Source organism: Triturus cristatus, chromosome 5_1 (genome assembly GCF_964204655.1).
Source record: "Triturus cristatus chromosome 5_1, aTriCri1.1, whole genome shotgun sequence".
Taxonomy (NCBI): Eukaryota; Metazoa; Chordata; class Amphibia; order Caudata; family Salamandridae; genus Triturus; species Triturus cristatus.
In genome coordinates, this window is record NC_140587.1 from 493,218,552 (window position 1) to 493,236,380 (window position 17,829).

The following is a 17,829-nucleotide window of genomic DNA, read 5'->3' on the forward strand; positions in this document are numbered from 1 at the left end:
TGGAGGATACATTTTATTTCAGAGACCACATTTGTGGATATCAGATAAACAAAATTAGTATGTAGGTGAAAGACAGTGGCAAAGGTGAAATTTGTACTAGTATTAAAACAGAAGAGAAGGTGCTCCCTTAGGGCTAGTGCTAGCGTATCCCATACTAAAGAGAAAATTCATTTTAATGTCCATCTTACTAGATAGATTTTGATCACAAGGATGCCTCACCAGTTGAAATGGAGGTCAACGGACTATAATCTGGCAATAAATAAGGTCTCCAAAGAGGGAGTCATTGTACGCACACATTCATTCAGCTTCTTTATGTGGGTCACTGGAGAAGATTAACCTGGGACACAATCCATAAGGTGCATGAAAAGGGGTTAGCCAGAACAGAAGGCTGCTACAGCTTCAAGAATTACTTATTCTCAAAATATTTAAAGTCTTGGACAGGCTGGATCCATTGTGTATGCAGATAAACAAAGCAATACCGTGCATTTTATTAAAGTCGATAAAAGTTGATAAAATAAGCGGGTTTGTAGAACTCTCTCGCAGAGGAGACATGCAGAGATGGAAGAGCTCTGCTCTAGAGAGGAGTTATTTTTGCTACACAAGGAACAAAGCCACACAGTGACATGCTGATTAACAGATTTGCTCAGTCATGACAACATAGAACTGTACAATGTAAAATTAACCAGTATCTCAGTGCTATCAAAAGAATATGGTTTTCCTCAGACTATAGCTTTCAATCTAGAAGACTAGGAAAAGGAAGCTTTTCATATTCATGTTGTTCAGTTTCTTCCTCAGTTTTTCAGATGCAGCAATGAGATTTGGCCGCTGTTTTAAGAATTAACTTGGAGTGCAGACAAAGCACTCATTGCATTATTTATGTGACGTTGGGAAGGGTGGCAGTTTGCTGTGAATGTTTAACAAAAAACTTTATTTGCGGCTTTGTCACTCCACCTCAACTTCTGAGAACTTGACTGTAGGATTTAACACTTCTACAACAGAGTAAACGACTATTGTATTACTATGTTGCCTACCTAAATCTAGTGTTGATTTGAAACTAATTATAGAAGCCATCCTGAAAGAATACTAAATGCACTGCTATATGCTTTGACAACACCAGCACACATGCAATAGGGCTACTTTGAGTTTAGCAGCCATCATGGAAAATCAGGGTTTTAAACAAAAACAAACCACAGTTACAATATAACTGGACATTAGTCCAGTGAAAGGGCTAGAATTATTACTTGATAACATTTTATAGAGAAATGGCGAACCCTACTAAGAGGTATCTCAAACATGATTCTTTTGGATCTACAAAGCTCGTTCAGCAGATAAACTCATCAAGACTACAGAGAAGAGAGAGCAAAGTAGCTATTAAGGAGAAAATCCCACAAAATGGTGTAGGGATATAATAGCACACTTTCTGCCTTTGCAGACAAGTAGGATTACAGCTACAAGAGCAACCCTTCAACCCATGGGAACCTGGCTATACAATTCTAAAGTGTTACAGTGGTACTCATAGCCAACCATACAATATACTATACATATAAAGATTGTAAGATGTGAGAAAAGGTAAAAGGAGGCTTGTAAAAAGACACTCACCACCCTGAATTGACAATGCCCCATACAAGTCATGGAGAAACTTTATTTCCTGCCACCAGTAATTGGACATTGTCCATTAAGCCTATTAATCCATGTGGATGCTCATAGTTCAGAGGCCCCTTGCACCAATGCATTTTCTTTTGGCTTTTTCTCCTAGGTGTGCATAATTGTGGATTCTCCTGCAATAACTTTTAATTTGTATATATTTTCCAACAACAGTATAATTATTTTCATGTATATTGCTCTGTTCCCCTAGACCAATGTCCAATTGCATTGTTTTTCACAGTATGGAAACCACACTATTCCTGTGAGATGCAGGCACCCTGCTATCTCTACCTTACAGGTTCTATGACCCTCTATCCACTCTAAACACTGCATTATGGTTGATGCTGCCCTCCTGCACCCGTATTATATTAATTATCTAAATACCACTATACATGATCATGCCTTCCTTCACACATTCTCCATAAGTGTAGGTATCTCTAGAAGGTTCACTCATATCATATATATTTTACATTTTATCAAATGCTTCATTGTAGAACCTCCCCCTGAGCTGCATGCACCGGCATAAGGTTTTAACTGAGCTGTCCAGAGTTATTGCTGCTCCCATGGCCATCCAAGCATCACGCTACTGCAACGGATTTCTCTGATAGCAGCCAGCGCCTCCTTCATACACATTATCCTGGTAAGCCATCTGGAGGTCACACAATATTTATATGCCTTAATATGTTTCTGTGTAGTGGAGTAACACAGCCTTATTCTTTTTCGGCCTTCGATGTGCACGCTTGTAATTACATGCTCCTAGACACACGCACATGCAGCAGCGCTGACACTTCGTTCAATAAGCACCAACAGGTGACTATAATCCTCCTCAGTTTGCATGCTCTCCATGCACGCCTGCCACATCGTTTTATAAGCACCTTTAGGTGATTATATTCCTCTCAAGAGAGCATGCTCTCAGTGCATGACTTGCCCTTTTGATTAAGGATCTCACCTACTTCACCGCCACAGCTAGTCCTCCATGGTTAGCATGCTTACCTTGCATGCCTTGCCCTATCCTTAAAGCCCACGCCCAATTTATTGTTAACGCCTGCGCCCTGCCCCCCTTTAGAACACAAACATATGCACCGTAACCAGCTGATAAAGAGTCCCCAATTCCCATGTGATTGGTGTAGAACTGTTCAAGACTACCTTCAAAATAGGACTGATCGATTAGGTTTCGTATCAGATATCAAACCATCAAAACATGACCTGTTCTGATTATGCAGCTTGACAATACCTTTGTCTTTGAGGACATCTCTCCGAATTAGACTATCGCCACAAACAAAGCTTTAATTCCTACTTTCCGTCCTGGAGACCCTGGCCCTCCAAACTAGTCAAGAATGGCTGTAGGTTAATAACTACTTTGGTTTAGGAAAATGTTACCATATTATCGCAGTTAGGTTAAATGTAGCTTGGATTCCTCATTTCTGGTTTTGATATGCCGGACCACAAAACCCCATCTCAAAAGCTCCACAGATGCTAAACATCCATGAAAAGTAAGTGAAAATTCAAAATTACGGCTAGAGATATAAAAAAATCTGGTGAAAATTGGCTTTTTGCCCCACACATGTACAAGAACTGGGACCCTGCCAGCAGACTTGGCTATCCTTGACTACTCACCTATTGGACAAATTACTCAATATGGTGGGGTGATGGGCCCCAAAAGAAGGCTCTAAGATGGATGCAGTCCATTCCATCAGGTAGGAAAGCAAGTTGGCGAGGCATGCAGCACATCTGTATTCAGCATGGAAGACAGGACAGTGATAATCCTGTCTTCTTAACTGAAAGTGCTGCACGCCACAACTACTTGGAGTTTGAGTTTCCGCTCATAGAGGAATTTATTTCCTCGGAGGCAAGATGGCGGCCGCGTGAAGTGGCTGGGAGTAGCAGGTCGCAAGAGAGAGATGCCGTTAGTGCTGGAGAGGGAGCTGTAAGCCGAAAGGGTTTTGGGAACCTGGCAGCTGATTGCATGGCACGGCACGAGACACAATCTTTACCGGAATAATGGAATAATGCTTCTTGTACCTACTGGTTCCAGAGCTCCTCTCCTGTGGACGCTAGCCGCTGCTGCGGTTCGCGCGTCTCGCCGCTGGCGCTCAGCTGCAGCTTGGGGGAGGAGGCTGTGCAGCGGAGCGGAACTCCGCGCATGTTCGGTCTTCGGAGGTAAGGAGCCGAGCAGGATCCAGGACTTGGGACCACGCCGTCTGTGCCCCGGTAGAAACCCCTCTATGACTAGGAGAAGGGTTCGCACGACGAGACCGGACATTATGCCTCCGAAATCTGCTAAGGCAAGCCCGGCGACATTGAAAGAGAAAGGAGGGCTGGCAGGTGGATTGGGGCAGGAGGGATTAGCTCACCCTACCAGAACTCATGCTCCCCTTGCCCGAAAACAGCGGTTAATTGGTAAGACTCGTCAGGCTTCTTCTACCATGATAGCTGATATGTTTGTGAAATTAAGTAAGGAGAAGAGGGTGAATGGCGGTCTACAGTTGGAGCCCCCCGGTAAAATACAGGAGCCAGCTCCCACTAAAGTGAGTGTAGGAGGAGCAGAGGCGGACAAGTCACAAGCCTTTGACAACCCTCTAGTTGAAGGAGGGCCGGCGTGCGGTGCCTTGAGCTGTGTACCTGCGGGCTCCCCCAGTATTATTAATATCTCAGAGGTGGAAGAAGTATTGGCTTCCACAAAAGCGGATGATGTCGTTAATGCAGGTCTTCAAACCATCGGCAGCATTGGCCCCCCAGAATTTAGCGATGAACAACAGGGGGAGAAACATGACAAACATGCAGACTCTGAAGCCCTCGAGCCGGTTTCTAGAGAGGCCACCCTAGAAGTTGAGAGGTTGGGGCAGGGGCCAGTTGAAAAGGTTCCAAGCGAATGCTTCTTTTCGGTATCCGAAGATGCTGAATGGTCAGACGAGGAAGAAGATCAAAGCTCCTTACTAGAGGGTAGCACCCGGGGCACAGGAAGTGATCAAGAATCTGAGCTGCCTACTACCGCAGTGATACAACAAACAAATGATGGACGGAATGCTGACAATGCATACATTCTCCCCCAGTCAAGAGATCTGGGTTAAATCCATCGTTCTTTTGCCCACTACACCACCCCAGTTCAGACATGGCCATATGCAAATCAGTCTTGACCCTGTGCCTCATGGGAACAGTCCAGCCCGAACTGCCATGCCATGTCTTCCCTGGACCGGAATCAAGCATCCTAGGACCGGTTTCTGGCTATCAGCCGTCATCAGCCAGGATAGCTTGACTCCAGTGGCGTAGTGAGCACGGGTCCCACGTCTGGAAATACCCATCCCACTTAGGGCGAAAAGCGTTACAACAAACAAATGATGGACGGAATGCTGACAATGCATACATTCTCCCCCAGTCAAGAGATCTGGGTTAAATCCATCGTTCTACCGCAGTGAGGCCCACGGCTGGTTCTAAAAGTTCCAAGAGCCAGGTTAATCAGGAGCTTAGATGGGAAGACTCGTCGGACAGGCCACTGCAGGGGAATCTCACCCCGGAGACATCTCAGGTGTCATTATTGGAAATAATTCATCAAGAAATTATAGCTCACCGCGAGGAGACCCGCCAGGATAGTAAGAAATCACAAGCAGCCATGAGAAAAATGCAGGGGGCCGTCAGGAAGTTATCTAAGGCATGCACAACATTGGGCGATAGAGTCTCCAATCTGGAAGAAAGGATTGTAGCCACAGAGGCTCAGGCCACCGAGGCAGTGGCCAAAGCCGATGCTCATAACTCACAGCTTTCAGACATACAGTGGAAACTCGAGGACATGGAGAACAGATTGAGGCGGAACAATCTCAGGGTCTTGGGGATCCCCGAAGGGTCCGAAGGCCCAGATATTAGAGCTTATGTTATTAAACTGTTTGGTCAAGCCTTTACTGAGCTATCCAGCTGGAATTGGCCCTCTGAAATTCAGAGAGTTCATCGAACCCCGTTCAGAATGCGCAGGAATGCGAAAGAGGGTGACAAGCCTAGAGCTATCCTGATCTTTTTCGGCAACTTTGTTCTAAGGCAACGTATTGCTGAGATGGCGAGGCCGGATATGAGGAGGTCTAGTGAAGGGGTGACTTTCTTCGTTCGCCCAGACTTTTGTCATGTCACGGTAGAAAGGAGATGGAGATTGCGGCAGCTCATCAAACCTTTTCAGGACAAAAATTTGCAAGCCTATCTGATTAATACAGCCCAGTTGAAAGTTATTAATGAAGGGAAGATTAATTATTTCTCCTCCGAGATTAAGGCAAAGGAATTCCTCGATGCCTTGGGCTAACTGGGAGCACTGATTTAGGGGAAAAATAACTTGATCATTGTATTCGTCAGGCTTTGCAGATAAGCACAGGTTTTGGTCTGTTTCTTTCGCCCTCTCTTCTCTCATAATTTGAAGGCTCTAATGATTTGACGGGTTGCTGAGTTTTATTTGGCTTAATTTCTTTCTTTCTCTTGCGACCATGCTGGCATCACATGCTCAGACAAGTTCTGAGCGCCTCAATCGTGGGGAAGGTATGGGGGTGTAGGGGGGTGTGGGGGGGGGCTTTGGAGGTGGGAGAGGGTTAGTGGGTGGGGGTCGGGGTTGGGGGAGTGGGGGGAAAAAACTAAAAGAGAGTTTATCTAGTGTGGTAGGGAGGTAGGTCAAACTGAAAGATGTCGATGTAGATGTAGTGAAGGTCATATGTGCTGGGGCTCTTGTTTCTTTTTCTTTGGTCCGCCGCACGAATTTGTGCTGAATTCAGTTGGATGCTTTGTGATAAAGAAGGTTTGGAATTATAAGAATGGTTAATATTAATATTTGTACTGTCAATGTTAATGGGCTGAACAATTGGAAAAAGCGTCAAAATTTGTCTCATTTTGCTACATTTAACAGGTTAGATATAATTTGTATACAAGAGACTCATTTACCTTGGGCCAGCCGCAATTTACTCTGTATGAAAGGGTTCGATATTATAGCCTGTACCACACAAACCTCCACCGTAAGGGGGGTCGTAATCCTGGGTAGAACGTCTTTGGGGGGGGCGAAGAGGGTTAAATGCGACAAAATGGGTAGGTGGGTGATCGCAGAAATGAATTTTGGCTACACAATCTGTTCAATATATGGTTCAAACTGTGATGACCCTGACATATTTGATTTGCTGGAGGAAGAATTAGCGGACTGGCCAACCCCATTGATAGTATGTGGCGACCTAAACATCTCTATGGATAGGCATAATTCACAGAAATATTCTGGGCGGAAGCCAAGGGTCTTTCGGGCTCTTTCCTCTCTTATTAGATCCCATGGGTTGGAGGATGTTTGGGGATTTATGAAATCACAGAACCCGGGCTACACTTATTTTTCATACCCGTTTCAAAAGTACATTAGACTTGATTATTTTTTTACTTCTTCGTCAGAACTGAGTAAGGTTTGTATTAAGAAGCTTCCCAGAACAATATCCGATCACAATCCTCTAATCCTATCTTGTAGTGTAGATATGGTACGGCGAATCCGCACCAATTGGACCTTCGAAAGAAGATTATTATCTGATTATAGATTTATAGAACATATTCTAAAATGGACCAAGGAGTTCTTCGATGCCAATCGATATAGCACCTCAAGGAATGTTGTGTGGGAAACTTTTAAGGCTGCTTTTAGAGGGGAATCAATTAGCTGCTCAGTGAATTTAAAGAAAGCAGATAAGCTGGAGCTGGATAGCTTAATGATGGATTTAGTTAAGGCAGAGGAGCTCCATGTTAGGGATATCGGCAATGGAATTGATGGTTCTGAAAGTCTAAAAAGTTTGGCTATTATTAAAGCCAATATACAGAGATTAGTTACACAGAAGGAGGTAGGCAAGTATCGGGCTTCTAAGGCCAAGCGTTATGAGACAGGCGAGCAAGCAGGTAGGATTCTTGCCCTACGCATAAGACAGGATAGAACGAGGAACGTTATTACAAGTATTCAAGAGGACGGTAAAAATTGTTCAGAGTCACAAGACATCCTTAGAGTCTTTAAAAACTTTTATCAAAAATTGTACGATTGTGAGAATTTCCATATCGATCAGCAAGATCATCAAAGATGGGAGTTCGATAATGGTGGACGAGTTCTTGATGGACTACTCAGAGAAAAACTGGATAGAGATATCACTGAAAGTGAAATTAAGGATGCCTTGCATGAGCTTGCTGCCGGGAAGGCTGCAGGCCCCGATGGAATTCCCTTAGAAGTCTATAAGAGCATCGAATCTGAGATTGTTCCTATTTTGTTGGATTTGTTTAATGGTATTCTGTGTACAGGCACTATCCCTGATTCGTGGAAAGAGACAAATGTTTTTTTTTTTCACAAAAAAGGCAAACCTAAAGAAAACCCAGGCTCGTATAGGCCTATATCACTTATTAATGCAGACACTAAACTGTATTCTAAAATCTGGGCCAAAAGGTTGGGGGGGGGTTATTGGCGGTCTTGTATCCCCCTGGCAGCATGGGTTTGTGCCTGGGCGGGGCACTACAGACCACATACAGAGAGCAATCGCTCTGTTTGACACTCATGCTGCCAGGGGGGGCGAGATGGCCATGATCCTCCTCGACGCAGAGAAGGCTTTTGACCGTGTAGCCTGGGACTATCTCTGGGGTATCCTCGAAGACAGGGGATTTGGTTCAATAGCAGTTAACGCTATTAGAGCCATGTATAAAGATCCGGTAGCCAGGGTATCAGTAATGGGTGAGAGTTCCGATAAAATTATGATTAGGAGAGGCACTCGTCAGGGCTGTCCCTGCTCCCAGATACTTTTTGCGCTATATATAGATCCTTTGATCCACAGAATCTTGAACTGTCCATCGATTAGCCCAGTGATTGTCAACGGGTATAGTAATAAGCTGCTGGCCTACGCCGATGATCTGGCGATTCTTACGACCCATCCACAGCAGGCGATGACGGCACTCGTAGAGTTGGCAAAAGAATTTGGTAGAAGATCCGGGTACCTGTTAAATGAGGGGAAGACTCAGATCATTGGCACTAAGAATATCATTAAGACAGATGATCGATATGTTGATTCTGCAGTTTATTTAGGGGTGAGGATTAACGCAGCAGTAGACAAGATCAATACAGAAAATTATTGTCCGCTTATAGGCTCGATAGAAGCGGAGTTAAAAAGACTAGACGTTTTACACCTATCCTTGGTTGGGAGGGTGAACGTTCTCAAAATGGCAATGTTTCCCAAGATTCTTTATTTGTTTCGTGCCATCCCCTTCCTGCTGGAGGAAAAATTATTGAAGAAGCTGGAATCAATCTTCAATAGGTTTATATGGCAATATGGGAAAACAAGACTATCTATGATGCTCATGTCACTCCCGTACGATAGAGGCGGAATGGCCCTCCCAAACCTTCGACTATACCATTACTCTTCCCAGTTAGCCCAAATGTCAATCTTATATCAATTAAATGATAATTTACCAGGGATTCAGGGAGACAGTCAGGACCCCCCAACTATATTCGAGCTTCTATTGGGGAAGAAGGCTGCAGGGCTACTTTTGAGGGAAGTCGACCGCAGATATTATACAAAGGTTAGGCTCAAGATTGTGAGCGGGGTATGGAGGATGTGGAAAGCTATTCAAAAGCTGTTACAGATTCCCAAAATTAATACATATCTGTCTTTATGGAATTCTAATCTGTTTCCATATCTGGATACAGGTATGCACTGTCAATTTTGGAAAGAGCAGGGAATCTGGACCATCGGGGATGTGTGGGAAAGTGGAGCGGTTATTGGGTTTGAGGTAATTCAGCTCAATTACGGGGTACCACCAACTCACTGGCTTCTCTATAGTCAGCTATTTCAGTCGTTAAGGGCAATTAGACCGAGAATCACGGCAATAACACGCTGTCCGTTATTGGACTACTTAGGGAATGGGGGAAATAAAATTAAACATATCTATAATCATTTTATGGTAGGCATACAGGATGATATGGAAAAAACCGAACATGCATTATCCATTAAGTTAGACGATCCGGATGTGGATCTTGACCTAGCTCTTATATTAAACAAAAAATTGCTACGTTCATCTAATTTAAGGGCACAGCATTTTAAAACATTGTTTAATTTGTACTTTACTCCAGCTAAATTGTTTTCGTGGGGATTGGTGGAGAATGATGAGTGTCCTAGGTGTCAGACTGGCCCTGCAGATTTATTACACATGTTTTTTGAGTGCGATAAGCTATCCTGGTTACTTAGAGAAATTTCAGATTTTCTGGCTGGATTGTTAAAATGCAGAATTGTTTTATCCTCTACACAGGTGGTGGTAGGTGTAGATAGCAAAGCTGAATTGTCTAACTCTGCTGAAGCATTGGTATTTGTCTCGGCTGCTGTGTTGCGCATCCTTATTTCAACAGGATGGAAAGATCCTTCCCCACCCACCTTTCAAATGTGGATTGCTAGGCTTCTTGCGATACATAATATTGAGTCTTGCCTATATGACCAAAAAGGGGAAAGGATAAGGGATATGGGTAGAAATATGTGGGCTCCTCTCGATAGTTGGAGAAGATCAAACTGATGATTCCTGCAGGGGTTATTTTCTGATCTTGTATTTTGTAATTTTTCTCATTCTGTCTGGTTGTAGAAGAATGTGTATATATTCTATTACTGGTTACTTGTATCGATTGATTGGATTACTGTGTACACCAGAAAAACTTTCAATAAAAAAAAAAAAAAAAAGAGGAATTTATTTCCTCTCCGTTTGCGCAAAATTGCTCGCAACACAGGCAGCCAACTGCATGGAACCCTTTGGACTGGAAGGCTTAGTCATTCTCATTACTAACTGCATCTGATCCATGTTTTCAATCAAGCACCGCTAAAGTTGCTCTGCTCTTTAAACTGTTTTTCTCCTGATGTGTTTTATGAAGGGGACATTAAAACTTTCACTCAATGTAAAAAGGTGTAGCGTATTGATGAAAGACACTGACTTAGTTATTAACAGATGCATCACTGAGTAATGCAACTACACATTAAAAAGATAGAACTGCACTCTTTGATACAAATTCCCATATTCATGGGGTGTCATATCAAACATGAATACATTTCGGAAAGAGGGACAAGTACGAGTAACGGCCATACAAGATAACATGGGATTGTGTCTTTGGCAAGATAATAGGAGAAAAAGGGACAGGAAAATTGTGGGATGAGATTCCTAGAAGACACAGCAATATTCTCCACTAAACAGCAATATTACATGCCTATGGTTAACTGGTAAATAGGAAACTGAGATCTATGTACTTGGGAAGGTGCTGGAGGTGTGGGATAGAAGCAGATATAATACTTGACATCTGGTGGCTACGTTCCAAGTAAAAACTGTTTTGGAAGAAAGAATCTGGAGTCAGATCTAAAACGGCTATAATAGGATTGAGGGATGCTAGCCTTTGGTGATGACTAAAAAGGATTGTCCGGATGGATATCCTATGGCTTTCACAACCATTGTGAGCTTGTTTGAAAACTTTGGGAAATTTTGGTAAACCGTTTAACAGAGACAGGCAATCCACTTATGTGGCAAGTACACTTAAGGGCTTTAGACAAATACCATCCTTAATGAAGCACTAATAGAAGGTAGGGAAACAGAGGCCTACTCAATGAATGAACTGATGACAAACAGGAAAGAGTGATTGTTAGTTGGGGAAACTTGTTTTTCCCTTACGTCTATTATTACACATGGCAGGAGTAACACGGTTTCAGCATCTGGGAGCACAGTAAAAAAACGAGTTACTTACGTGTAACTTCAGTTATCCAGTATTGGTATCTTTCATAGATTCACATGCTTGAATCATCCCTGCCGTCGAGGTGGAAGTCTCATGGTAATTTTTATAATAGCAGTAAGTAATATTACCATAGGTTATCCTGCACGGAGCAGTCACTGCATTAGCCCATCCATATCCTTTTGTAAAAAGAACAAAAGTTAAAACACAACCAATCACACGTTAAAACCCTCTAGCACACTCCAGAGAGAGGTAAATCCCAAAGATTTTCTAGCACAAGTGACGAGGATTAGTATTAAATAAGGGAAGCATCTCCGGGGAGGAGGGTGGGTCGCATGTGAATCTATGAAAGATACAATACTGGATACCTGAAGTTGCAGGTAACTCGTTGTCTTTTCCAGTAGTGGATCTTTCATAGATTCACATGCTTGAATCAAAATAGCAAGCAGTTACCAAAGAACAACTTAATCAAATATAAACTTTGAGGATGGTGAGCAATCATATAGAGTATATATGCCTATACCCAATGTATTAAAGAAACTTGAAAAGCATAGCATTAACATGTCAATATAATGCAATTGAAATTAAATAAAGCAAACACCTCCAAAATAGAGGCATACCTTATTGAAAAAGATTGCGTAAGACTGCTTGTCCTACCGCTGCATCTGTATGTGAAGCCAAATCCAGGAGTAATGCAACGTAAAAGTATGCACACTCCTCCATGTTGCTGGACGGCATATTTTATCAAATGGCTCTCCCGCAAACAAAGCTGCTGAGGATGATACTGTCCTTGTGGAATGAGCTTTAGGCTTGATAGTAAGCGGTTTGTCTGCTTTAGTATGGCAGAAATGGATAGCGGCCGCAATTCACAGGGCAATAGTTACTTTGGTCACTGAAGCACCTGATCTTTGCAAACTATAGGAGACGAAAAGCTGATAAGATTTTCGAATTTGCTTGGTAAGTTGCAAATAAAACTTAAGACATCTCTTGATATCTAAGGTATGAAGAGCCTTTTCAGCCGAAGAAGTTGGGTTTGGAAAAACATTTCTAAGAAATACCGGTTCATTAAGGTGGAAAGTAGAAGTCACCTTAGGAATATATGCTGGATTCGTTCTAAGCAGAACATATTCAATAGTGAAACGGAGATAGGGTTCCTTAAACGTAAACACTTGTATTTCGTTAGCTCTCCTGGCGGATGTCAGCGCCAACAGTAATGGTACTTTCCAGAAAGAGACTTGAGCTCAGCCCTGTCTATAAGCTCAAAAGGCGACTTCATAAGTTGTTCAAGGACAATATTAAGGCGCCATTCAGGAGGAGCAGCTCGAATAGGAGGAAAAACCGTAAACAGTCCTTTCATGAATTGTTTTACAATTTGAACTGAACAAAGAGAAGGACTGCAGAGGAACGTCTAACTGGAAATGGCAGCAAGATGTACCTTAAAAGAGCTATATGTGAGCCTCGATTTAGTTAGATAAAGAAGGTAGGGCAAAGTTTTCTCTGGAGGAGAATCAAACAGATGTATATATCATTCTGAAGGCAACAAACAGAAGTGTTTCCATTTTAAACTGTAGGTCTTAATGGTAGACACCGCTCTTGCTCCAGAAAGAATGTCCTTACAATCCTGAGGCAGATCTAGATCCTTGAATTAATTGAATTCATGAGCCATGCATGCAGTTGGAGCGATGGGGACGTGAATAGAGAATCTGACCTTTGCTCATGGTCAGCATCGCTGACGTTACTGGATGGAGATAAGGTCTGCATTCTGAGAGCAGGAGAAGCTCCATGAACGAATGTTGGTGAGGCCAGCGTGGGGCAATGAGAATCAGATAGCATAGCTCTCTTTTCACTTTCATTAGGAACCTCGCTATTAGAGGGTATGGGGGAAAAGCGTATGTAAAAATCCCCAGCCATCTTATTAATAACACATTTCCTCATGTGCCTCTTTCTGGTTCCCAGCTGGCGATGAACTGGCATTTCCGTTTATTCTGGAGTCGAAGAGAACCAAGTTGGGTTTGCCCCACTTCTGGAAGATGAGGTCGAGAATTGCCTGGTTCAGTTCCCACTCGTGGCAGAAGTTGGGAGGTTCTGCTAGGCTGTTGCTCACACCTGGGAGATGTTCCGCTTTGATGGAAATGTGGTGGAAAGAATCCATTTACAAATTTCCTGCGCTTCAAGGGACAGAACGTGGGAACATGTACATCCCTGTTTGTTGTGGTAATGCATGCACATAGTATTGTCTGTTTGTATAAGAACTGAAGAGCCCTGTATCCTTGGGAGGAAAGCCTGTAGGGCTAGAAAAATGTGCCGCAACTCCAGAAAGTGGATGTGAATCTTGGCAAGCGATTTGATTTGGACCACTTGCTTCTTATCCGAAGATCCTGAAGATGGGCCCCAAGGCCCTCTAAAGAGGCGTCTGTGGTAAGGATTAAATCTGGTAGCGGGGAATGGAAAGTTAGCCCTCTCAAGAGACTTTTGGAGGGATGCCAACAAAGAAGTGCTTTTCTCATGGTTGGAGTTATTCGAACTTGGTTGAATGATCGGTTTACTTGAAGCCATTGCTTCTCTAGCTGCTCTTGGAAGGGTCTCATTTGGAGAAGAGTGTGAGGTACCATCAACATTGCTGAAGACATCATACTGAGTAGAGATTTCATTAGGCGTACAGAAGCAAGCTCTCTTCCGGCTAGATTGGTCACTACAGAGATGAGATTCGCTTGTCTTTCTACAGACAAGAATGCCTGGCCTTGCATGGTATCCAGAACTGCTTGGAGAAAAAGTAATCTTTTGAGATGGTTGTAGAACAGACTTTTGATAATTGAGCGTCAGCCCGAGGGAGCGAAACATCTGTAAGCAGATCGAAGTTGCCTTTGAGGCCTGCTGATAAGACGGTGCCTTTACTAGCCAGTCGTTGAGATAAGGGAACAGTTGAAGACCTTGAAGTCTGAGACGAGCAGCAACTGGAGCTAGGCACTTGGTGAATACTCGCGGGGCTGAGTGGAGATCAAACGGGAGGACTTTGACTTGATAATGAGCACCTGCTACAGTGAAATGAAGAAATGCTCGATGCCCGGGATGAATTGGGAAATGGAAATATGCATCTTGTAAATCTAGAGTGGTCATGAAATCTGCAGAATTACTTTTTCTGCAGATGCTGGTTTAGATTTCTGAGATCCAGAATGGGTCTCCATTCCTCAACTTTTTCATTATTAGAAAGAAGCGGGAATAAAAACCCTTTCGCCTCGGACAACAAGGAACTTTTTCTATGGCCCCCCTTTTGAAGCATAACGGGTACTTCTTTCTGTAACATCTGGAGATGAGATGGAAGTCATCTTAGAGGTGGATGAGAAGGTGGAATAAACTCTACAGTATGGCATTACTTTATAATGTCCAGGACCTATTTGTACGTTGAAATTTGACTCCACTGATCGAAATGTAGAGAAACATGCGTTGAATTGATTTTTGTCATGATGGAGTCATAGCAGGTACTTGGGTATTGTCACGGTTTCCTAGTATCGTCTCGTGATTGGGTGGCTTGTTTTCGCCTCAGCTGTTGTCTGGAATATGCAGCAGAAGGTAGTGCTAAATCGTACTGCTTCTATTGGTACGAATAGCGGTACAATTGATAGGATTGTGGTTGGAACTTCTGGAAATTTCCACGAAAGGAGTAACTTACATACTCTGCAAAAGGGTGTTTTTCTGTATTGGAAAATTCCTAAAGATTTTGCAGTGTCAGCATTCACTTTCATAGCCTGTAAGGCCTCATCAATGTGCTTCCCAAAAGGCGCATCGCCATCAAATTGCATGTCCAGAATCTTGCTCTGCACCTTGGGCAGAAAGAGGTAGCTTTTAGCCAACCCTGACGACGGAGAATTGCCGCTCCAGCCAACAGTCTAAAAAGCAAGAGAAGCCATGTGCATGGATACATCAATAATCTCGGAGGCTGATCTTTCACCTTCAAGAAGAATTTTTTGTGCCTCATGCTTCTTATCGTCTGGTAAATATTCAAGATATGGTGCAACATCTGACCACATCTAGCAGTCCTATTGTCCTCAAATTGCTAGGGAATTCGCAGCACGTACCGACGCACCTGCAATGGTAGTAAACCATGTTCCAATATTGTCCAGGCATCGCCCATCTTTATCAGGAGGAGCAGTGGTAGAGACTGAAGGGTTTTGTGGCCTACGTTGGGCAGACTGAGCAATTACCAAATCCGGCCTCGGGTGTCCCACTAAGCAGGCTGGTGCATCATCAGGAGTCTTATATTTGCTTATCAACCCGAGGAAGGACCGCTGGAACTGAATAGGGTGCTTTTATCATTGTAATTCCTTCCTTATGTGATCAGTAATGGGAATTGCACGTAGGGTTTTTCTGGAAAGATCTTTAAAATCATATAAAAAACATTCAGATTGTTTGACAGGCATAGGCAGATGAAAAAGATTTGCTGCTCTTTCCATCGAGGCGTGGAAGCCAGCAATATCCTCAGGCGGAAAGTATATTGCCTGAGGGGCCAGGTGGAGAAGGTATAGGAATTAAATTATCTTCCCATTTATAAATAACTGTTGGAGCATTTTGAATTTCACCTTCTTCTATCTAATCATCCAGAGGGAATGGGTCTTGTTGCGCAGGTACAGAAGGTATAGATTCCAGAGAAGGCTCAATGGATGAGAATCCGCAGCAAGTGGAGATTTAGTTACCTGCGCTGATCCCGCTGCTATAGGGAAATGAGTACGATAGTCATGCAGGATAGCTGTCAAATCTTGTACCAATCCAACTGGCAGCTGTATAATTGGCTCTTGGCGTGGCATCATAAATTGTGATTTTTCTTCCATACCTTGGCGGTATTGGGGCCCATAATATTCATCCTCATCTTCCTGAAACTTGACAAGGAGCTGTGAAGGACTGTGAGCTGGACTGAACATCCCCTCATCATCAGATTCTTCTAAAAATTGACTGAGAGGCAAAGGAGAAATACGAGTGGGATAATGGAAAAAACTATCAGCGACAGTATCGTCAACATGAACATGGACGATAAAACAGGTATTTGCAGGGAGAAGGTCTCTTTAATGGAGGGGCCGACGAAGCCTTTGCTGTCAGTGATGCAGGTACCGTCGACGTAGAGAAGACGGTGGTCAGCAACGGTATTATTGTCGGTGCAGTCGACGGAGCCATCGATGATAAAGTTGTCATCGACTAAGTATTGGTTATCAACGGCTGGGGCGCCGTGTATGGTGGAGGCGCTGTCGACGGAGGTGTCGACGACTGTGTAGGCGCCGACAAAGAGATTAGCACCAACAGTGGATTAGATGCCGTTGACAACGAGAAAACCTCAGTCGGCCTATTCTTAGTCGATGAAGCATCCTCCGACGATGGAAGCGTGGTCGACGACTGAAGGGGAAGGAATTCCAACGGTGTCTTAAGCATCGATTAAGTCTTTTTCGATGATGACTTCAAAGCATCTACTGAGTGAGGTTTTATATACTTATAAGCAGATTTTTCCATAGAAGGGAATGTTCGCTTCCCTTTTTTTAAGGCAGAATGCGCGGACTCTTGATGGGTCGTTGCTGAACAAGTTACTTACCTTCGGTAACGATATATCTGTAAGAAACATTAGTTAGTTAGATTCCTCACCTTAGAATATCCCCAGACGTCAGGCTGGATTCATAAGCAATACCCTTGCGCGTCGCTAGGCGTCGTCTGCGGCTCCGCGTCCGTCGTCGTCGTGCGCCAGGATGACGTCGGAGTACTTAGACGCCGCCCTCGCGCGCTGTCAGTTCTTGTACATAGCTTTCCGCGCCAGGAACGCAGAGCCATGCAAGAGACAGACACTGGTGCCCAAAAATTCTAGGGCCCTGAAAGGGGAGGGAGGATGGGTGGGTCGGTGAGGAATCTAACTAACTTAAGTTTCTTACAGATACATCGTTACCGAAGGTAAGTAACTTGTTCATCTGAAAGAAACACGTTAGTTAGATTCCTCACCTTAGAATAGATACCCCAGCAATACCAACCCCGGTGGTGGGTCTGCGAACCAAGATCATACCAGAAAGTCCTGGAGAACAGAACGGCCAAAGAAGCCGTCTCTCCAGACTTGGCTGTCCAGGCAATAATGTTTAGCAAACGTGTGCAGCGAGGCCCACGTTGCTGCCTGACAGATGTCCTGCAAGGGGACTCCCCGGCCCAAGGCAGTTGTCGCCGCAGGGCCCGAGTGGAATGGGCCCTCAGCCCTACAGGAGGTTCCTTTTTAGCCAAGGAGTTACAAGCTTTGATACACAAAACGACCCACCGAGAGATGGTTCGCTTGTGCACTGCCCGCCCCTTCATAGCGCCGACGTAGCCAACAAAGAGTTGGTCGTCCACCCGGAACTGCTTGGTGCGGTCCAAATAAAAGGACAGCACCCGTTTTGGGTCCAGACGGTGGAGCCTCTCTTCCTCTTTCGAAGGATGCGGAGGCAGAAAGAAGGTAGGCAACGTAA

The 17,829-nt window shown here is 43.9% G+C and overlaps 1 protein-coding gene across 1 annotated transcript in view; it reads right to left on the bottom strand.

Annotated features, from left to right (window-relative positions):
* Positions 1–17,829, bottom strand: part of E2F5 (E2F transcription factor 5) — a 284,908-nt gene that overhangs the window by 107,439 nt on the left and 159,640 nt on the right. The window lies entirely within an intron of this gene.